The following is a 24,596-nucleotide window of genomic DNA, read 5'->3' on the forward strand; positions in this document are numbered from 1 at the left end:
GCCAGTAGGACAGAGATCCTTCTCATTGGCACGATTGCTCCTTGTTTCCCCCACTCTTTGGACACCCTCCTTGGGCCCCCTCCCCTCACCCACCTGTGAGGCAAAAAGCCTTCGGATCATCTTTGACTCCTCTCTCTCTCTTTTTCTTCGCACATCACAGACCTTGCCAAGAAGTCCAATGTTCAGCTCCATCTCCTCAGAGACATTCTCTCTTGTCTCAGCTTCCAACAGAAGCTCAATGTCTCCAGAGCCATGGTTCTCTCTAGGCTGTACTTTTGCAACAGCCTCTTCCTCAAACTGCCTCTTTCCTCCCTTCGACCCCCCCTTCAACTAATCTAGAATAGGGCTGGGAGACTTATCCTTGACCTCAAGCCCAGGGACCGCATCGCTCCAGTCCTAAAATCTCTCCACTGGCTCCTGGTGACCGCAAGGGTCAAATTCAAGACCCTTTGCATCATCCACAAGGCTGTTTGGGGCCTGGGACCGATCTGCATCCAGCTTTCTCTCTATAAACACCTCTCTGCTAGAGTTCTTCGGTCCTTTAGCTCCAACTCTCTGCAGGTCAGAGGTTTCTCCAAGCAGAGAGTGGAAGGTAGATCCCTTTCCTCGGCAGGAACCTCCCTCTGGAACGGCCTACCTGCCCCCCCCCAGACTTGAGCCGGATCTTCTAAAGTTCCGGAAACTTCTCAAGACTTTCCTTTTCTCCCCTTCCTTCCCTCTCCCCCTCTCGTGCTAACGTCCCTCTGCCATTGCGACTGGGGCCTGATCCCTTCTGAGTCATACAGGTGCCGACCACCCCCTACCAGTCCCCATAGCATCCCTTCAGCACTTGCCCTTGGGCACCCTTTCCCAGACCAGTCCTAACCTGGTCCACCCTCTCCATTGCACGTATCTTCCATTCCCTGGCACTTGCCCTCATTGCCCCCCAGACCTTTGTCACCTGCTTTTGGCCTCCCCACTCCTGCACTTCACCCCGAGCCCTCCCCTGCACTTACCAACTTTATCTTGCACTTGCACTTGCACGGTAGGATTATCACAAGGCCAATTTAACCGCCATTGTTGTTGTTCTTTTTTTCCTATGTCCCCTCTGCCCATTTTTTGTCTTGTGGTGCCTGGAAACACGTGTGTATAGGTGCCATAAAAAATGTCCAATAAATAGATAAAGTACACAAGTGTTTTGTTGATCAGTTCTTTGTAGTCTGTGGAAGAAGCCGACTTGAAGGCGATGCTTGCATGGAGAGGTACCCAGTGAACTTCCTTGAGTGTGGGTGGGTTGTGGCTGAATTTCTTTAGTTCCGTGAGGAGGAGCACTGCATTGTGCTGGACTGCTTTCTCACCTGTACCATAAAAGTGGTTGGGAAACCCGCCAGGAGGGTATTACCATGAAACCATCCTTATGGGAGAGCATCAGAGGTTAGTTGACAGTTCTGAAACTGGAGACAGGGGCAACAGGCTTGATTCTGTGGGAAGCGAGAGAGAGAGAGAGCTGATACCTGGCTGTCTGTGTCTTTGTGACATACGTTGGAAAGCGAGGTCACAGTCGGTGGTAAAGAAGAGGACTTAGCGCTGGTTGCGACCTGAGTGGAGAATCCACCCGGTTGCGGCTCCGTCAGCCAGTTCTGGGCCTGGGTGCATTTGAAGGCCCTTGGAGGGGGACCCCTCCCTTGCTCCAGAGGAAGCTTCATTGCTTTGATTTTATTTCACACACTGGTTCTGAATGCTAGATGGGGTGGTGCGTGAGTTACCGTAGGCTGGCATTATAGATGTACACGTCACAAGACTATGGGAGACTGAGAAGAGCCAGCATGGATCATGTACTAGCGGGAATGCCTCTAAGACAGGTGGTTAGAATGGTGATCTTGCATGTAATGATAGCAAGTTGGGCATATGGAGATGTGATCATTTTGACAGATTCCCTGCCAATGATCCTTTGGGCTAGATGGGAATTTAACAGAAACCAGACGAGCGTAGGAGCAGGGGAGTTGCTAGGTCTGGAAAAGACCCGGGGCTAAGTTGATGTCGGAACTGTTGGGACTGGAGGCTAGCTAGTCTTTTGGCTGTAGCTCCTGAGATTCTATCCGGGCTACAACCAAAAGATCAGGGGCTATAGCCCACTTAGCCCCCCCCCCTAGCAACGCCCCTGCATAGGAGTGGTCTTTGTCGCACTATCAGTGACTTAAAATACGCTGGATACATCTACAACATTGTTTTGACTATAATGGGCTCCGTAGAGGAGGGGTGTAAGAAAAATTGGTATTTGCCATGATTTCTATGCAGTAGATTGGTGTGTCAGCCCATGGGGTTTGGTCTTAAAGGAAGCCTGTTTTGGCAAAAGGAGGATTTAACAAACATAACATAAGATGACACACAGGACGGGTCTGGCCAGCTTGTCCTGCCAGTGAAACCTGTTGGTTTCGAGATTAAGTACAAGCACCACCCAGGAGGCCTTGCCCCATTTGAAATCCCCCAGAAGGCCTGGAGGGGACACTCAGCTGCCAGACCTGTCATGTCTTGTACGATTTTAGAGACCATTATTTGCGATGGAAATTGATATGTGCATATTTAAGGATATTTCATTATGAGGAGTTCTAGGACGAAATCCAAAGAGTAAAAGAACATGGCTTGCCAGGTGGAAAATTTGTTTTTATGGACAGTTCTTCAAGAATGCCGCCTGACCCTGTAATTGCCCCTTCGCGGGTGCCTGTGCCAGTATATCCCCATTCCCCCCGATAGGGCTCAATGGGAATGGGGATGCCTGTAGCACCGGCACCGTTCAGAACGGTGCCGGTGTTACAGGCTTGCAGTGCTCGCAGGTGCAGGGCAGACCTGGCGGAATGAAAGGCATCCGTGGCACAACTTGGAGATTGCTGGTCTGAATACAACGGTACTGGTAAGCTTACCGGTACCGTTGAATCCAGACCGGCAACCTTGTAATGAGGCCCATTGAGTACTTACTCTCTTTTCTAGACTCCTAGGTTCCTAGTTCTAGTGATGAGCTATGGAGTGTACAGCTGCCACTGCATTCAAGCTTTATAGTTCGCAACTGGCAGTCTGTATATCTGAGTTCATGACCCCGGGGAAGCAAAGGAGGTAGACGAGTGCTCAGGGCTTTAACATTCCGGTATAGACCTCAGCTGTTAGCTATAAGGGTATTAGTAACTGGGTCAACAGGTCAAGTTACATTTTTCTTTATTTTGGTAATGGTGTTTGCGCTACAAATGGAACATGATCGGAGCGCAGACTTGTTTCCCTGAATGTAAACAAGTCTCGAAAACACAATCTAATAGACCCACCCGATCCACCTACGCGGGCCTCGTGGCTATCCCCAGATTCCGATGACAGAAAGCAGGTGGCTCTAGCTTGCTGTTTGCTGCCAAACTCTAGGACACTATGCCTGCAGCCTCGAGAACTGACCCCTCACATTATATGAATGATACGATATGCCATTTATAACGCGCATATGCACAAGTGTTTCAAGGTGCGACACTGCAAGGGGGCAGGGGGCAGAGGGAAGACAGAGACAACGATTCTACTAGGCCAAGTGTCATTCAGATCGTGCAAGTGCAGGGGAAGCGGGGAGGGGGGTGAGGACAGTGCAGTACATGGGATAAATGTAATAAATACAAACAATAAGAGAAGTACAGCCAGCTGGTGGCAAGTGCAAGTGCAGACATCAGGTGTCAAGTGCTGGTGGGGGACTGTAGGGATACTGGTCCTTCTGAAAAATCCTTCAAACTTGGCTCTTTACCCAAGACCTCATTTGACACAAGACTGATGACCACTCTGGCAGCCGGCAGTGGGCGCTGCTCCTTCCTTATCTGCTCACTAGGTACCCCTCTGTTTACCCACATGACTTTGCTTTTGCCTGTAACTCAGGTAAACGAAACACCCCTCAGGTGATCGGTATCCTAGCTAGCACTGCGAGTAGGAAAGCGCTGCAATCTTCTCTCTGATACTGTTGCAACCTAATGTATGCTTTATCAATGACACCAATGTAATGACTCCATTGTCACAAAGCAATATAGTCAATCCATAATCCACAATGTTGTAGCACTGCATCCGTCATGTGAGACTTTTCAATGAAATTTCTGTAACATGTCAATGCAAGTAACCAATGTAACCGAATTCTTAAGAAGAAGCACCTAGATGCCTTTGAGTTATTTGCGCTATACAAATGTTACAATAAATAAATAAATAAATAAATAAAATAAAGATGTCCACCGTCTGTGCAAAATGAAGGGGATCTCTTTCTCAAAAGAAAAGAGCCCCCTTTCTAATTCCATGCTGAGAAACCTGTGGCAAGAAGAAATTAAGTTTGCAGAGGAGCTGGTGGAGGAATCCCTGATGCTGCTGAAGCCAAGGTAAGTTAAAACAAAAGCTAGTTGTTGCACCAAACACTCAAGTAGCTTGGAACTGTGTAAATATGGCATCAGTTAATAGACACATTCGACTGACTGGATTGGCTAAGAAGAGCAGCCATCTTTCTGGGACTGAGCCTTTTCATTCACTGCTTAAACCCACTTTATTAGTCTGTCCTTTTAATTGCCGTAGTGGTGTTTGCTAAGGTGTGAGAAAAACTTTCATTAAAACCTCAAGATGAAAACACCTTCAGCTTTCTCTGAAGAACTTCTTGAAGTCAACCCGAAGTTCTTTGAAGAACTTCTTGAAGTCAATCCTGACTTCTTGGAAGAACTTCTTGAAGTCAATCCTGAGTCCTTGAAAGAACTTCTTGAAGTCAATCCTGAGTCTTTGGAAGAACTTCTTGAAGTCAATCCTAAATTCTTGGAAGAACTTCTTGAAGTCAATCCTGACTTCTTGGAAGAACTTCTTTAAATCAATCCAGAGTTCTTGTAAGCACTTTTTGAAGTCAATCCTGAGTTTTCTGTGGTGGATCACGTCGCCTTTTATTCTGCAAGAAGACCTCCCCTGGAGCATGCTCAACCTGTCATATCGCGCTCTGAAACACTTGTGTACGAGCGCGATAGAAATAAAATATCAATCAATCAATCAATATCCCCCACTCCCTCCTGTCTTCCTGCCAGTATGGATACAACTCTTAGGGTAATTCTTCGAAAGATTTCTCTTACAGGCCGTCGCCCATCATGCCAGCTCTCTTCTCTTGTCTGCCCATTCAATATTTCACACTCATCTATAGTCAATGTTCTCACCTCCTAAACTTGTAAGTGCTTGCGCACTTTGTAACAGGGCATTGAAAATGTGTACAATTCACTCAGGGCTTCAAGACATCCACAATGAATACACATGGGTAACATTTATATACAAGGAATTTCATTGCAGATCATTTGTCCTTTTTAGGCCATTCCAAACCCCAATGGGATCTTACTATTTTTTGACTCAACAAGCCTGGCCTTAATCTCTACCCACAAATTAAGTCTACTTTGGTGAAAAGTGCAGTGATGCTGCCCTCCTATTATTGAACGGTAGCTTAGATTGTCTCCCTGTGTGTAGTGTCTGGAGCACTTTATAAACAAAGGCATCTATGAGGAGGAGGATAGCTTAGGGGCAACGCATTTGTCCTGGAAGTAAGACAACACAGAGCAAGTCAGGTTCGAGTTCCGGTACTGCACTTAAGAGCCTTATTATAGATGAATTGAGCATTGCTGTAATAGATAAAGCACCAACACACCGGGTGAGGCCGATTGAAGGGTGCTAGGTATAAATGCCATTGCAAAGTTGCGAATATTGAGTTTTCAGCATGGTTTGTGTGATGTCCAGCTGAAGCCTTCAGGGGAGTCACGTGTTAAATCACGTGTTAAGGGAGGGAGCCTGTGGGCACAGGGTGGGGAAATGACAAGGAGCAGGAAGTGACAGAGAATTCAGTTACAGTTGGGGATGAGGGAATAAAGTTGGTACATACCCATCTCTGTGTCCGCTACTAATTTTGAACAAATTAGGTAGCCGTGTGGGATGACAGTAAACTGGTGAGGAGGGAGGTTGGCCCACTCGTGCCATGCTATCTTTGTAGTGTGGCTCACTACGCAACGTTGCAGTGTTGGTGCCGGCGTGGAGGACGACTCTGCTGGTACGGCAGCCCGTGATCTGGCTATGCAGCCGTGGCATAAACTGTCCAGTGGTCCTCGTGGCTGTGAGGGCGAGGATCCACTGTTTTCTCCTAGTGGAGCTATGCTGGGGTTACGGCGTTGCTCCGGTGAAGGATAGGTGAGAGAGAGCACTGCGACGCGGTTCGCGCAGGGCTTGCTGCACAGAGGCCCTGTTTACCAGTGAATGTGAGGCACGCGCTACTTAGGCGAGAGCCCTAGCCTTCCTCACGCGGGGAACTAAGGTCATGCCGAAAAACACAGTGGCACAAGACATCAGCTCACACAAGAAATATAAAAATAGACTTGCCAGTTGCAAGGAAGGCCAAGCCATTCGTAAAATACATAAACAGGAAGAAAAACAATACTGCCCAGCTCTCCGGGCCACTGCATGCCGCTGTAATATGCATACCGCCTTTGCCACGGTGTCCTGCAAGTGTTTGCGTGTTTGACTTGAAAATAAATCATGCCGTTTTAAAAGCACTGCACGTCCACAAGCATTTGAAAACACAGTGTGCAGTTGAGCTACTGGCTGCCTCAGCCAACAAGAAGCAGGTAGGTTTTGTATTGCCCCAACCGACTTGTGCACACAGCCATCATGTCTGATGCCGAAAACCTGACAGTGCACGTCATGCCACCTGTGGCCCTACCCTCGAGACTTCAGGACAATCTTGTCATGCAACTACCCACCCATTTCGATATATCCGACACCAGCAGCCTGGGGCCCAGGTGGAAGAAGTGGGCAAGGGATTTTGGTGTACACTAAAAGGTCATAGGCCCTCTGGACCATTGTTCCAAATGTACGTGACATTGTAGATGAGTTCCCGGCAGGATCTAATGACACCTATGCAGGGTTGAGGACCACTCTTACAGAATATTAAACCCAGCACACTATGAACGTCATATATTTCAAACGACAAAACAGATCGAAGGCAAGTCAATGAACACTTTCGTAATTCATCTCTGCATTCGCCTCAAACATTCTGACTTTAATAAGTGCTCTAACGAGGAGGCACTTTGGTCCAAAATAATTACGGATTGTGAATGTGCGGACTTCAGGAAAAGATTTCTTCAAAAACCCTGGTCACTGGAAGAAGTCCTTCACTTAGCGAGATCAGGCATGGCATTAGCCCTCCAGATGGAGGGCATGACCAATGTAAAAGTCTCCACGGGACAGTCGGTCATCATCAAAATGGAAACCACACCACCACATAAAGGGAATGGATAACCTGTTTGCTACCGCTGTGGATATGAGTTTCTCCATGACGGTACATGTCCAGTTGTAGGACAACAATGCTTGGCGTGTGGAGGAGACAACCAATTTAAGGCCGTCTGTCACATGTACCGCAGTCAGGCACAAGCAGAAGGGAGTGGCAGAGGGTAACGCATTTAAGAGACAAACCCCGGGGACCTACGGCAGGGATGAGTCAGTATTATGAACCACCTTCACGAAGACACCGGGAGAAGACCCAAAATATATGTCTGCTATATGTCTGCTACCTGGTAGAGCAATCCCAAACAGATAGCGTGTCCAGTCAATCATGGGCGGAAGAGCCACAAAAGAAGGAACATCCACATGACGACCGGAGAAAGAGAGGCTATCTGTATGCTCTAGGCAATCCCGCAGCAAAAGAACAGAGCCCCATACTGCTGCTCCAAGTAAACAACATGCCTGCCGAGTCCCTAGTTGACATGGGAGCTAGGGTAAAGAGCATTAGCGAGGAAGTCTATGGCAACCTACCACATGCCCGAAACTATGACCAGCGGAAGTAAACATCTATCCATATGGGTCCAAGACCCACTGCGTTCAAAGGATACTTTATGGCACACTGCAAGTATAAACCGCAATACAAAAGAATACCCAGGCACGTATTGGGAGCCGCCACTGCCAGTGGGTGCATCCTAGGTTTTAAAGCTGCATTAGTATGGGGTTGATAAACATACTTTACCGCCTCATGGCCCATAAATACATCAACCTATCAGCGAAAATGTTACAATTATTTCCCACTCTCTTTAAAGGTCTTGGTAAGCTGAAGGACCGACAGATCACCCTTCACATCAACCCGGAGGTACGTCCAGTGGCTCAACAGTAATGTGACATTCCTGTAAACATACAAGGGCAGGTTGAAGAAGAACTACTCAAACTGGAACAGGACATTATCGAACCGGTGGTAGGGCCCTCGCCATGGGGGCCTGCAGTCCCCAAGAAAGATTTGCATGACAATACCTGTTATCTAAACCGGGGCCGCCCCCTGCTCTATTTCTTTTAACACATTTTTGTGTTTAACCCACTTATGCCAGACATACTCACTTGTCACAACTATCACTATGTTACATGTATGTTTAATGACAGCCTTGAGAATTACCCTAGAGGTCGAAACACGTGTCGGCTGACTCATCAAGACCACATATCTTTGTTTACAATAATAAAACCACATTGGGTTTAAAATCAAACTGCTGTAGTAGATATCTATCTTTTTGCAACCAAAGAGCTCAAGGTACCCGGGACCATACTACTTTCAGGTACATAACTACTTTTGTCACTCACCTGGGACTTTAAAGGCATACGCAGACATTTTCCAACCCGAGATCCACTACATCATTAAGCATTTTCCAAATTGCCTCAATTACAGCAACCATATCCTGGTGTTCCCAAAAAGATCAATCACAACACCACAACACACTAGCAAGAGTGTGCGTGGCGTTGGAAGCTGCCCACCTCACTCTCAACAGGAAAAAATGCAAATTCAGAAAAGGCACTCTTTAATTTCTGGCCATGTCTTTTCAGACCAAGGCATAACCCCGGACTCTGAAAAGGTAGCCGCACTCAACAGTGCAAATCCTCCGGCCAACGTGTCAGACCTACGATCAATCTTGGGACTTGCCAGCTACTGCAACCGCTATATTCAGGACTTCGCGTCAGTGAGTGAACCACTGAGAGCCCTCACCAAACAGCAAGTACCCTTTGTGTGGTGCGATTTCCGCCAGAAAGTTTTTGAAACAGCTCGCCAGCACATTTCAACCGCCGAAAATATGGCATATTTCAACTCTGCAGTGAGTCAGAGCTTGTTGTGGATGCTAGCCCTGTTGGGCTGGGTACTACACTGACCCAAGTAGGCCCAGCTGGAAAAGGTAAGCACCACATCGTCTCCTATGCCAGCAGGAGCCTCTCGAGAACAGAACAGGTTTACTCACAGGCTGAGAAAGAGGGACTGACTGTAGCCTGGGCCTGCAAACACTTTCACTTGTTTCTGTATGGAAAGCCATTCACAGTGGTCATGGACCACCAGGAGCTGTTATTTATCTGTGGAAACCCCTAGGCAAAAATGCTTTGCAGGATTGCACGATGGGGTTTGAGGCATCAGGACGGCAGCTTTTGGATCATCCATCGACCGGGTAAAAATGAGAACCCTGCAGATTTCTTGTCCCGACACCCCATTGCATCAGCTGTCTCGAGCCCCTCGGTTGCAGATCAATACATACGCTACATTGTCCAGGCGCTGCACCAAAGGGTGTTGACCTGTCACTATTAGCGAAAGAGACAGAGAATGACCAAGCCATCCAGGTCATCTTCAGGTGTGTTGCGTCAGGCTGGTGGAAGCAGGACAAACTTTCAGGGGATGGCGCCAGGCCGGAAATACAGCAGACATTGGAAGCCTCGTATTAGTCAAGGAGGAACTAACCAGGTCAGAAGATGGAATACTATTAAAAGAAACCAAGATTGTCAATCCCCAGACCTTACAAAGAATGATCCCAGAGCTGGCACATGAAGGACACAGAGGAATAGTGCCTACGAAAAGAATGCTGAGGCAAAAGGTATGGTTTCCCCAACTGGATCCACAAGTGCAATTGCTCCTTAAGCAGTACCCCACATATGTAGTCATCAGCCCTCACACCAGACTTGAACCTCTTTGCATGACCGACGTACCAGAGAAAACGTGGAATGAAATAGCCATTTACTTTTTTGGACCCAATGCGGGAGGGGAACACGTACTAGTAGCAATGGACGAGTACTCCTGTTTCCCGGACATCCAGCTGGTGAGCTCGACAGCCGTGTATCACACCATACCGGCCCTGGATAGGATGTTCACCGCATATGAGGTACTGCGAGTGGTTAAATCAGATAATGGACCCCCTTTCTCAGGCCAAGACTTCAAAACGTTCGCTGAATACATGGGGTTCAAGCACTGGTGGATCACACCTTTGTGGCCACAAGCCAACAGGACGGTGGAATGTTTCATGAGCAACATCAAGCAAAACGTTCAGATGACCCATCTGACAGGAGAACCAGTCGAGAAGATGCTACGAAGGGACTATCGGAATACCCCTCACCGCACCACAGGCAAGGCACCCTCGGAGGTCATGTTTGGTCGCAATATATGGACAAGGTTACCCCATGTTACGGTCCCGGAAGAAGCCTATTAAGGAGACAGAGAAATGCATGAACAACACACACGAGCCAAAGAGAACATGAAGAGGCTTGCGGATAGCACACGTAGAGCCTGTGAAAGCAGCATGATTCCAGGAGACATTGTGATAGTGACGCAACCCCGGACCCATAAACACATGGCCGCTTTTGACAGTGCTCGGATGGCTGTCACCAGAATTAAGGGGTTCCTCGTCACTGCAGAAGGAGAAAGAAGGAGTGTGCCTCGAAACTCATCACATTTCAAAAGGATGCCAGGGATCATCATGCGACGATCCCGACAGGAGGACTCAGACCCAAAGGGGCGGGTTGCCCCACATGAAGGAGATGGAGAAGAATCAAGTGAAGAATTGCCTGCCTTCCCCGAGGGATCGAGTCCTGACTGAGGCCAGGTGATTCCCCGAGGGATCGAGTCCTGACTGAGGCCAGGTGAATGGCTCTGGGCAGCTCCAGGGGGGGCAGAATAGACCACACAGACTCATTAAGGAGATGGACCGAGAAGTGACATGTTGTTTTCAAAAGGGGGAGGTTGCGACATCCTGATGAAGCCTTGAGGGAAGTCACGTGTCAAGGGAGGGAGCCTGCAAGCATGGGGTGCGTGGTGGGGAAATGGCAGGTGCAGGAAGTGACAGAGTTCAGTTACAGTTGTGGATTAGGGAATAAAGTTGGTACATACCCATCTCTGTGTCCACTACTAATTCTGAAGAGATTAGGTAGCTGTGTGGGACGACAGTAAAGTTTGAATAAGACAGCTGACCAAAAGGTTACACAAATTATTACTGGCTTCTGACATTACGTGGTGCTATTCGCTCTAACACAGGCCAGGACAAGATTGTTCTACTGAAGGAGACAAAATACAGGCTAACGTCACTTTAATCTGCAGTTTTTTTTTACCTGAGGCTAAGGTTATCAAAAGATCAAACTAAGGCCCTCATTCTGATTCAGGCCTTAAGGGGTTTACGCGCCGTAAACGGCGCCGACCCTTAACGCCTGATTACAAGGTTCCCTTTGCGGAATGGCTTTTAATGGCTGCTTTTTGCAGCTGTTAAAATCCATGCCGCAAAGGGACCTTGGCGATAATTACGGCACTGTAATTTACGGTGCCGTAATTATCGCCTTTCCCCATTCCCATTATGCCCTATGGGGCAAAAATGGGAATGGGGAAGGGGCCATTGGTGAATGGAGAATTACCGCCCCACTCACCTTGGAATGGGGCGGTAATTCCACCATCCACCATGGCGGAATTGCAACCTTAGCGGCATGGACCATGGTGCTAATAGCACCATGGTCCTCCGCCAAGGTTGTAATGAGGGCCTAAATCACTCAGGTAACCACAGCCAGAAAACGGAACCCTTTTTCTGCCAAAATCCAAAGGATGCCTATATATTGGGGAAGGGAGTTTGCTGCAGGAGCACCCACACATCAGCCTCAACGGGGAGACCATCAAATGGGAGAGCAGCAGCCGCTACCTCAGTGTGACCCTGGACAGCAAGCTCAACTGTAGAAGCCATATCGAGAATACTTGGCAGAAGGCAACAGGAAAGATGGCAGCGCTGTAACCACTCCTGAAGACCAAGTCCATGCCCCTCCGGACAAAGATCAACGTCTACAAGGCGATCATCAGACCAACCCTGAAGTATGCCTCCCAGCATGGATGGCCTGCCATGAGCGACACAGGAAGAGTCTTCAGATAGTCCAGAAAAGGGCCCTGCGGATATCGTCTGGAGATCTACTCTTCCAAGGATAGATAACCTTCACAGAGACCTGGACATCGAGATGTTGGACGAACATCTAGGGAAGCTGAGTAAGAACTTCTGCCAAGGACTGGATCAGAACCCAAACCCTCTGATCAGAAGACTCACTGCCACCATTGCAAACCCCTTCGACCGCTACACGCTGCCCATCACTGCAAAGACCCTGTGAAACCAGCCCTACTGTGACAAGACCACACAGGTCAAGAAGAATACAAACCCACGACTACATACTCAACCCGAGAAGATGGAGTAATGAGGCTCAAGCCTCGGTATCCAAAAATCACCGCTGATGGATAAACATCTATCAGCAAGAAGAAGAACAAGCGCTCGCTGCAACGTGGCAGTTCTTAGTTAGAGTAGGTCTTGGACTAAGCAGGACCTGGATAATTAAGAAGGCATTATCGGGTCATGTTTGGGCAACTATGAGGAAGGTTGGTGCAAGCAGTGGCATAACAGAAAATGTGTTACTCACACACTCTTACAAAATAAATATATTTGTTATCTTACCTGCTGCCATCTTCTCCGAACGGAGGGAATCTAGGCCTCCAGCTCCCCATGCAGAAAAGATCCAGGAAGCAGGGGCAGCTTCCTGGCTTCAGACGTGCGCAGTGGAGCCGCAACGCCTCTATCCCGTGTCAGAGGCTAAGCTTTTCTTTCTGAAGTTGCATCCATCTTCAAAAAGAAATGCAACTTCAAAAAGAAATGCCTTGCCCCTCAGAGAGATCATTTCTTTCAGGAGTCAAAGTGCACAGTGCACTCCGACCTCAAAAGAAATGATTTGTTTCTGAAGTTGGATAGCACCCCCCCATAGGTTATTGTACAGCGGGCCCTCCCGCACTGTGGGGGCTACGGGTGCCCCAGCTACGCCAGTGCATGTAACCAACGCCCCCATTGGGGAAATACTGCAGTGTGCGTTGTAACATGATAAACCAGGCTAACACAGTGTTGTCGCTATGTGGGAGCCGTTAGGTGGGAGGTGTAGAGGGGGGGCAGGGCCTCTCCTCTACAATCATGGGCCCCCCTTCTGCCCCACCTACCTCAGCTGGGCTACTATCTCTGCACTGTCTGCAGTGGTGTGTCTGCCCGCAAGGCACACACACAGGGCTGAAATCAATGCTGCCCACAACAATGAAGAACTGTTAGGTTCCACCTGCAGCCAAGACCAATCCCTCCAATCAGAATGTAGAGCACGAAAGCGCTAATGATGGGTCATTAGTGACTTAATGGTTTCATGCCTACAGTCTGATGGGAGGGGGGGTGCAGTGGGGTGTGGTAGTTTGTCTGCACAAAAGCTTCTCTGCAGGAGTGCTTCTGATGTCAAACATTAACCTTTTATAGGCGGCCCCCCTACTTTTGCCTTTGGCCCCCCATCTGAAACCCTCTTAAATTTGATTCCTGGCAACGCCTCTGGGCTAACATTGTATCTGCTTGCCATGCCATGGAATGGGAATGAGGTTCAGCCACATGGCCACCTGCTTTCAGTTTCACGACTTGATACATTTTGCCATCAACAGTCAGGGAGGTTAGGAGTTACCAGGCTTGGTGTGTTCGAGAAGCTGTATCTGATGACTCAGGCCAAGGGGAGGACCCTTCAGAGTGAAGGAGATAAGCGCTGGAGCAGAAGGAGAGGGGGGTTGAAGTTAAATGAGTGGAAGAAGGCAGAGATTCAGGAAGTTTGGAGGTGAGGTTAGGGCCCATGATTAAACTGTCACAGCGGGCCTCTACATTTTGTAGAGTGCTGCGGTGCCCTACTTGCTACTGCAGGAGGGATCCCCAATTTATGCTATCAGCAACACCAGCGCATGATTGTAGCTCTCCTGAAGACCCACTCGAGAGGAAGAGCGTAACCAGTGGCGTTACACAAAATGTGGCAGCACACCGGCTAATTAACAAGGGGGGTCCTGGGAGTCCCTCTGCCAGACATTAGTCCTGGTTACGAGAGACTTACCCAGAGTCTTTAGCTCACTATCTTTCACAGAGAAGAAATATCTGAAACATATCAGTCTTTGTCCTGCCCTGGGGCAGTCCAGCACCGAAATGCTAGGCAATTCTCCTCTGAACAAGAGTACCAACAGAAACCCCAGACACGTGTTTCGGTCTGGTTGGACCTCATCAGTAGGGTGGATCTGTGCCTCTCTAAGAATAGTGAGCAAGGGGTCCACGTCTGGATTCCCCTAGTAGCTTGGGGTGAGACCCAAAGTTACTTAAATATGCAAATTAACAAGGGGGGTCCTGGGAGTCCCTCTGCCAGACATTAGTCCTGGTTACAGAGACTTACCCAGAGTCTTTAGCTCACTATCTTTCACAGAGAAGAAATATCCCAAACATATCAGTCTTTGTCCTGCCCTGGGGCAGTCCAGCACCGAAATGCTAGGCAATTCTCCTCTGAACAAGAGTACCAACAGAAACCCCAGACACGTGTTTCGGTCTGGTTGGACCTCATCAGTAGGGTGGATCTGTGCCTCTCTAAGAATAGTGAGCAAGGGGTCCACGTCTGGATTCCCCTAGTAACTTGGGGTGAGACCCAAAGTTACTTAAATATGCAAATTAACAAGGGGGGTCCTGGGAGTCCCTCTGCCAGACATTAGTCCTGGTTACGAGAGACTTACCCAGAGTCTTTTGCTCACTATCTTTCACAGAGAAGAAATATCCCAAACATATCAGTCTTTGTCCTGCCCTGGGGCAGTCCAGCACCGGCTAGCCATGATGACGGTCCCCCACTGCCCAAGCTCATCCCAAAGCATGGGCTGCGCCAAATTCTATGCCAGCCGGGACCACCATACATGCACAAGTTGCCTTATGAACATGCTGCTGCATGGGCACGCTGTGCATTGCACTAGGTGAAAGATGTAAGCATGTATTTTAGTTAACCCTTAAATCTTTCACTTAACATAGAAACAAGGAGGCTGTGCCTGACCTCGGAGTTCTGACACCCAAATGTACCAACTCTCTACATGGCCAGTAATATTGCGCAGAGGAATGAGACCATACGAAAATGTTCAGGCTGGCTTTGCCAGTATATGCCAGTGTCCCCATCTATGAACATTAGCTTGTTGGCTTTGCCCTTAATTCCAGTATAAATCTTCCTCCACAGGAGGAAAACATGTTATTGCTGCTGCAGAAATGCTTGCCAAACCACCAACCGAACACCTCAAAGCCAGTAAAACATGCAATGCCACAGTAAGGACCCATTTCCTTGTTTGGCTGCCGAAATGCCTAAACCCACGACCCGACATGCTAGAACACTCATTATGTTGACTTTGGTATTGCATGTTTTACTGGTGTTAATGGAACAGTAGGAAAACATGTACTTGCTGACTGCACAAGTGCCCCCACCCTCTTTATGTACACATCATATTGGCCTTGCTCCGTATGCGAGTTAAAAGACCCTGCTACAGAAAGAGAATGTGTAGTCTACCTGCCCCTTTGTGCTATAAACACCCCACCCCAAACCATCCTCCATGTAATAACATTCACCAAGTTGGCTGTGGCCCAAAACACCAGTAAAACATGTAAGAAAACATTCTTGCTCCAATGCCCATTGCCTGGGCCCCAGCCTTTCACACACACATTCATACCCGTTCACCCACCAGGAACACATCCAGTGATGGCTGGTGAATGTTTTAAATGGAGGGCTGTAAAAAGAATTCACACAGATTTGCCAGAACCCCGAGCGTAGCGACCGAGCCCAAACCATCTTTTTGAATAATGGTTTAAAATGATGCATTATACAGCAGACTTTATGTAAAAAGCCAAACAGTTTGTAATTGGTTTTGTAGGGTAACTCCAATCCAAAAGCCCAATAGATGCAATTCACTAACAGTGCCCAGGAGTATTTCCCAACACATTTTCATGATGCATTTGCCCACAATATATGCCAGGTGAATAACATTTTCAAGCTGGCTGTGCCCATACATGATCAGGATGACTACAACAATGCATGCCAGTATTCCAATAGAAGAACAAAACATAACATACCAATGTGATTATGTGTGAGGTGCTGGGGTCCCCGGGGGCAGTTTATGTGTGCAAGGTGCTGGAGGAGACACCCCTGGCATTTTTACTGAGCATAGTTACCCAGTAAAACTTCCCATGCCTGCCTCCTGGGACCCCCAGCGCCTCGCACCTACACATAATCACATCGTAATTATGTGTGCGTGCAAGGTGCTGGGGGCACCAGCGGATAGGCATGGCAGTAATTACTGGTCATCTTTCAGAGATGACCAGTAAAAAATGTCATGCCTGCCTCCTGGGGCCCCCAGCCCCGTGCACGCACAGATGTTATGTTATGTTATGTTATGTTATGTTATGTTATGTTATGTTATGTTATGTTATTGGGCATTTGTATAGCGCATTTGTTACCATTGGTATGATCTCAAAGCACTGTGGGTTGAATGCCCTCGGGGACCGTAGTCCAGGTCAGTGAAGAGAGTAGGGTAGTAGATGGTGCTTGGGTGCACTCAGTATGTGTGCAGCCAGTCAGGCTTACGTGGTGTGTAGCTGCATTCTAAGGCTATGCGTGGTGCAGTGATTGTGTGAGATCAGTAGAATGTGTGTAGCAAGGCAGAATTGACCTCGGTATCTGCATTCTGGCAGTGGTGGAGCCTCTGTATGAGATTATGAGTGCAGGTAGGCCGATTTTCTGTGGGGTACAGCTGCGTTCTAAAAACTTTTGAGGTGTTCATGGAGGTGTATAGGTATGTGTGCAGCTAGGCCGAAATTGATCGAGGGGTATAGCTGTATTCTATGGTTAGTTGGTGTAGAGGGGAGAGTGAGCGTATTGGTATATTTGAGTGTTTGTGTAGACCCCTGTTCCTGATTACCTTCCAGTACTTGCAGGGGTGACCATATCTATTTTAGAGGTTGGGAGCCATAGTTCTCTGAGACATTCTCGGTCTAGTGTGGAGTTTGTTCTGATTACCAAGCTTGAGCGTGTCTTTCCCTGCTTGGCAGCGTCATTGTTTCCAAAAACTTTACTGGGCTAATCGATTGCAGGTCTATCGTCGTCCCAGTGTCTCGTTGGGTCTGCAGTTGTTTATAGGATGACATCTGTACATTACGCAGTAACATCCAGCTTTGTTCTATTGGACTAACGAGTACGGTCTAATGAATTATGTGTGCGTGTGTGGTGCTCAGCTTCCAGAACGAGATTGCATGAGAGGTGCTATGATAGATGCCCAGTAGAAACTGCCATGCCTGCCCCCGGTGCCCCCAGCACCTCACAAGCACACAATCAATGTGAGTATGTGTGATTATATGTGCATATGAGGCGCTGGAGGGCCCAGGAGTGGTGCATGTTAGTTTTTATGGCCATGGCTCACATAACTAACACAAACATACATATTATACGCTAGAAGGAATCAAACCATTAAGAATGCATCCGAATATTGTACAGACCTTCATTAAAAGTGGAATATCGTAACATTTTTTGGCAGATGGAAAAACCATGGAATGTTATGAATGTACTGATTTCATGTATTAAAACAACATTTAACTAGTTTGGTTAAAATACAGAAAGTAGCAAACCCAATGGGCCGAAAATAACAATACCCGAAAAATTGATAACGTTTTAAGAATCATTAAACTGTAACTCCAGCCTTGACAAAGCCATAGAATGACATGATATGTTCTGCTGATCCCTCATTTGTATGTTTGTCTGTGCTTAATTGTGCACTCTGAGGCCAAAGGGCGTGTTGCGCTGTATACAAATTTAAAATAAATAAATAATTGACGAAGTATCGATGCACGTGCGCCAAAGGTGATTGTTGGCTTAGCACACGAATGCATGTAAAACACTGACCAAGTCACTGAATGTCACAGAAGTCACACACTCAAATGTATGTTTCCTTGTGATATGAATCAATAACTTGACCACATATTTGAATGAATGAAATACACAAAAAAGGAAAGACACAAGTTAAAGTATCAAGTATTTATTTAGACTAACTGGACAACGAGCGCACTATTGTGAGGAGAAAATCCTGTGTACCTTTGCTTTAACCGACTGGTAAGGTGTTCCAGTGTTGCCCCCACCTGCTGCATACAAACAGTCCAGGCACCAAAATACTCCAAGATAGTGTACCACCAGAGGGTTGGTGCAATTACAGCAGGCAACACCAACACACAAACCCCAATAACCGTGTTACGGGACAAGTTCTGGATGTGGTTGAAGCTCATTTATGGGCAGCGTCAGGATGTTTTCTTGAGGAACACTTTCTTGAGAGGTTACTGCAGGGCATAACAAGACTGGCATTGCAGATGGCAGCAGCTCTTCACTGTGATGGTACTGTAGATTGTTAAGGCTCTTTGCTGGGCAGGTACAGCAGCGCTTCACTGTGATGGTACTGTATGGATGGTACTGTAGATAGTTACGGCTCTTTGCTGGGCAGGTACAGCAGCTCTTCACTGTGATGGTACTGTAGATAGTTACGGCTCTTTGCTGGGCAGGTACAGCAGCTCTTCACTGTGATGGTACTGTAGATTGTTAAGGCTCTTTGCTGGGCAGGTTCAGCAGCTCTTCACTGTAATGGTACCGTAGATAGTTAAGGCTCTTTGCTGGGCAGGTACAGCAGCGCTTCACTTTGATTATACCGTAGATAGTTAAGGCTCTTTGCTGGGCAGGTACAGCAGCTCTTCACTGTGATGGTACCGTACTCTTTGCTGCGCAAGCTCTTCACTGTGATGGCACTGTAGATAATTAAGGCTCTTTGCTGGGCAGGAACAGCAGCTCTTCACTGTGATGGCACTGTAGATAGTTAAGGCTCTTTGCTGGGAAGGTACAGCAGCGCTTCACTGTGATGGTACTGTAGATAATTAAGGCTCTTTGCTGGGCTAGGTACAGCAACGCTTCACTGTGATGGTACTGTATGGATGGTACTGTAGATAGTTAAGGCTCTTTGCTGGGCAGGCACAGCAGCTCTTCACTGTGATGGTACTGTAGATAATTAAGGCTCTTTGCTGGGCAGGCACAGCAGCTCTTCACTGTGATGCTACTGTAGATAGTTAAGGCTCTTTGCTGGGAAGGTACAGCAGCGCTTCACTGTGATGGTACTGTAGATAATTAAGGCTCTTTGCTGGGCAGGTACAGCAGCGCTTCACTATGATGCTACTGTAGATAGTTAAGGCTCTTTGCTGGGCTAGGTACAGCAGCGCTTCACTGTGATGGTACTGTATGGATGGTACTCTAGATAGTTAAGGCTCTTTGCTTGGCAGGCACTGGACATTGTTGAGGCTCTTCGTTGGGCATATACAGAAGGTGGTTAATGTTCTTTACTGGTCAGAGTCTGCAAACTATTGAAGCTGTGAAGTTACGGGTGATCGTTGACATCCTTCCATGGGTGTAGTTTTTGTAATGTAGAAGTTGGGTACTTAACAAGTACTGGATCTAGATGGAGTTCCTTATTGTGCAGTCTCAGGATGTTGGAACATTTTCTTGGAGCAAGTACTGCAGATCGTTGAGACATAGTACGCATGCCCTGGTTATTGCTTGGACCATTACTAGGCATGTTGTGGATATTGTTGATGTTGGTTACTGGGCCGTTCGTCAATGTTGATAGGATGAGACAGATTTCACCCTATGAGGCTCTTTCCTTCAGTTTTCCCTAACTGCAGTACTTTTTCTTGTCCACGCTCTTGTGTTCTGGGTTATAACCAGCCTTGGAGAAGCAGATGGCAGCAGCGCGGTCGCACTCACAGATGAACGCCTTGCACTCATTGTTTTTACCTGGGGAAATAAGAGAAGGAGATGTAAAGAGTTGCGTGTTACCTGATGGTGAGAGTAGACCTGGGGCTAGAGGACTAATAGCAGAGAATAAAGTTATTGTTCCCGTTTCTGTCATATCGTTGGTGACACCACTTAACTTAAATGCACTAAGACGACTCTTAATAAAGGTGTTTTAACTCAACGGAAGAGCTACATTTTTAACAACTCCTGTGTGCTTTTGGTTGGGAGACCAGTGCCAACAACACAGTTGCACAAAATGTTTTCAGCTAAATCTGAAATTCAAATAGGAAGAAGATGGATTACATCAGCTGATGAATCAGAATGGGTGAAAGAGCCTCCCTGAGATACAATGTTGCTAGACCATCAGGGATACGCTGCATATCAGCAGGGATGATGGCCAAGGACCATTGGGATGCGTTCCTGCAAGATCATGAGGGATGTTCAAGAGTCTGTTGGATATATACGCCTTCAAGACTAGGAGGGAAGGCCAAGAACCTTTGGGATACACATAACTGCAAGATCCGGAGGGGAGGAGAGTATCTGGGATAGGCTGTTCTGGGTGAATGGGGATAGTAACAGAGAGTACAGGGCATCCTTCAAGGAATGGGAGGGTAAATGCTTCTGCCGGTGGTACGTACTGCTGCAGGTAATGGTGTTTCCAGAGTATGTGTGGCTATAGATCTCGGTGTAGGGGTTGTCAAAAATACCCCCACAGCTGGGATGCTTCATAGCTTGAGAGTAGCAGTTGTCATGTACCTCACAGCATCTGTAAAGGAATGGAAGAAATTGTACAATAAATCTTCAGTGCTGCAACACTGGGTATTTAAGCCACATAACAGGAAGTGTGTGTCTGTGTGTGTGTGTGTGTGTGTGTGTGTATGAAATTGACTAGCATGCACACATAATGAACAGATAAAGACAGGCACAATGACAGGCACGCTTGCACTTCCAGGAAGAACCAGTCACTCCCCATCTCTGTGTAATATTGATCTGGTTAAGGGCAAGGTAAGCGCTGGAGTGTGTCCAGGTGCTCTCTCAATACTGATGAGCTGCTCATAACTTGGAAAGAGCCCAAAGATTCCATTAATAATTTGGTAAATAATTGTGCCCAAGAATTGCTATTAATCTTCATCTCAATTGAGGATTGAGGGTTGACACTGATTATCAAGTCCTCCTTGGAGTCTATGTCTAATATCGCCCCACAGACATTTTTCAAGCCTTTGCAATCCAAAGATTGTCAGACATTTGACCCTGTTGAGACCTCACAGACTTTCATAATACCCTACAATTATCTTGTCCTCTTGTTGTTACCGTTCTGTAGAGATTACAAGCATTGATGTGTAGAATTGCTAAATTATGTCTACAGGTGAATGTTGTGAAATCTACGTTCCTTTTTTGTTTATTGCACTGAGAGGTACACATTAGGGTCAATTAATGTAGAACTCTTATGAGAAAACACTTTTTAGTTCTGGCAGGTGTGCTGTTAGTTTTTAATGCAGACAGACAGGGTGGTGTTGTGAGGCAATGGCAGGCAGCCATACCATATCTTCCTTTTAAAACACTATATCCAAGCAGTACATCATGAATAGTCAATGGGCGTTGAGAAAACATTCTCCGCTAAGCAAACATCTATTGATCATATTCTGTAATCCAACCAACCCTAAAACCACCATCAACATAATCTTCATCTATCGCCAGCCCAACAATGCCAGACATACCGTTACTGATCACACCACTCCTTAAACCAGCCACCAAATGCATCATCCAAGGCATCATTAACTTGGGATTTAAGGACATGGCTGACACCAAAGCCACTGCCCCTGCTCTTGCCCTGGAAGACATGAGCTTCACCCAAATAATAGATGACCCCACACACACCAAAGCCGTATACTGGACTGGCTTCTCACATCCAATGCTACTGCAGACATCACTGCCATCTACGAAGTCCTGTGGTCAAACCACTCCTTAATCCTCTTCAACCTAGTTACCTCCACCCCTGTCACCAACCAGACCCCAAGCTAAGTCCCTTACTTGACAGAAACACCAATAAACTGCCACACGAGGCGCTACAGCCCACCTTGACAGCCATGCTGTAAACATGCCCCCCATCTTCAATTTGAACCCCTGTGATATTGCAAATCAATATCACGATTGCCTGCTTACCACCATTGACAAACACTCCCCCAGCCGGACTAAAACGCCGAAATCCTGCATAAGTAATAACTATTGGTTCAATGACGACATCACCTCCCTGCGTAGAAACAAAAAAGCTCTGGAACACCTCTAAAAAAGAAACCCTCCCATAGCAACAGCATCGCCTTCGTCACAGCAGTACAAAAGTACAAGACCGCCGTCATAACCACCAAAGCTAATGCGTTTAATGAACTCATTTATAATGCTGGTTCCAATACCAAAGAACTTTTTGCCATCCTAAAGGAATTAGACAATCACATCCCCACCGCACCTCCCGTCCCTTGCTGACAAATCTTTGTGCACCACCACACAAAATGCCTTAGCTCACAAATGCTCCTCCCTACAAGTGAAAATCAGCGTTAAAAAGGCCAACCTCTCTCCCAAAGCACCCATCGTCACCAGACTGAACTTCCCCCTGAAGAACCATGCCGCCAACATTGCCCCTTTCAAATTTAATAAAGTTACTCAAGAGGAAGTGCTTGCCACCATCCGCGCTTTAAAACCTTCCAACTGCAAAGAGGATGCTTACCTAACACATGTAGTTAACTCTGTGCACCTACATTGGCCCCCATAATTACAAATTTTGTCAATGCCTCCTTCCTTACCAATGAAGTCCCACCCAATATTAAATCAGCCTGGATCACCCCACTACTTAAAAAGCACCCTCTTGACCACTTTATCCCAATCAACTACAGGCCTATCACCAAAGTCCCCTTTCTCCGCAAGATACTGGACCGTATGGCCTACACCCAAGTTCAGTATTTCCTAGAACATACCCATTTGCTTGGAACAAGGCAATCAGGCTTCCACCCAAAACACAGCGCAGAAACAGCCCTACTGGATCTCAAAAACCAAATGGATCTCATCAGGGACTCAGGACACACAGGCATACTACTACTACTGGATGTATCTGCCGCCTTCAAACTAGTCGACCATGGCACACTGTGTCAGCATCTCAGTCAGCACTTTCACTTCTCACTGGAGGCCTCTGCCTGGATTCAGTCCTTCCGCAGTGAACGGACCACTAGAGTGTTCACAGGGGAAGCTGCTGCTGACCCTATCCCAGCGTCCCTAGGGGTACAGCAGGGATCTTGCCTCTCACGCATGCTCTACAATACTTACACCAAACCCCTTTTCGACCTCTGGATTCCTTGGGTGTCATCTACACCAACTTTGCGGACGACACCCAAATACTCATTCCCATCACAGATAACTCCTAGGACACCGTCATGACAATTCCATCTACAGTACTATAATAAAAAATCCAGATGGCTACACACAACCTTTGCTTCAATGATGAAAAAACCGAGCTCTTTATTGTGGGCTCTCCATTTCGTCTTAAAAACCTTGACCCATCTTTCTCCTTCATCTGCATTGGTGGTATCACCATCCCTGTTGGGAAACAGATTAAACCCTGGGAGTACACCTTGAGGCAGCACTAACCATGACAAAACACATAAATACCCTTTTGTCACCCACGGCCTACACTTTGTAACTCATTTCACTGAACAGACAATTCCTGACTCGTACCAACTGCCTTACACTTGCACATGCTCTTATCCCATCAACATTGGACTATTGCAATGTGCTGCTCATGGGCCCCTCTGCCATCAACCTAACCAAACTGCAGCTACTGCAGAACAAAGCAATTGGAGCCACACTTAGGCTTAAGGGTTCAGATCATACCTCTGCCATCAGACGCGAGGTACACTGGATGCCAGTTAAAGCATGCATCGAGTTCAAAACCCTATCCCTGGTACACAAATGCATATACAAAGTAGCACCCACTTTCCTCAATTACACAATCACTCAGAAACCACTAGGTAGAGTCCTCAGATCCAATGCCAGTATCTCCCTGGTCACCCCCCGTTTTAGACAAAAAAAGGCAGGAGGCTGTAGCTTTGCCGTTTCCGCACCCACCCTCTGGAACACCCTCCGGATGGACATCAAAAATGAGCAATCGTACAATGTATTAAAAAAACCTGTCAAAACATGTCTATTCAATAATTATTAATGATGTCTATTGCAATCTAATGCTATATGTGTAACCTGATGATATATGTTTAACAATGCCCTGATACCCCAGGGTTTGGGTTGTTATATAAATGTCATCCACCTCCAACTCCCTAAGGGTCAGGCGCTTCTCCAAGCAACTAGTTGGTGGTAGATCTCTTGCTTCGGTTGTGGCCTCCCTCTGGAACAGCCTTCCTGAAACTTGAGGAGAACCATCTCCGGTTCCGGAAGCACCTCAAGACCTTCCTCTTTGCTTCTGCTTTCTCTCCTCCTTTCCCCTGCTGAACTCCTGACTGAAACTGCACTGGTCACCTGACTACCCTCTGATCCCTGACCCAGGTCCCCTCCCCCGCCAGCTGCACACCTGCACTGCCTCCCGGGCAACCCCTGCTCTTGGGGGCTGTTTCTGTATCCCTGCAGACCCCCAG

The sequence above is a fragment of the Ambystoma mexicanum genome, chromosome 10, assembly GCF_040938575.1.
Source record: "Ambystoma mexicanum isolate Mex_15411 chromosome 10, UKY_AmexF1_1, whole genome shotgun sequence".
Lineage (NCBI taxonomy): Eukaryota > Metazoa > Chordata > Amphibia > Caudata > Ambystomatidae > Ambystoma > Ambystoma mexicanum.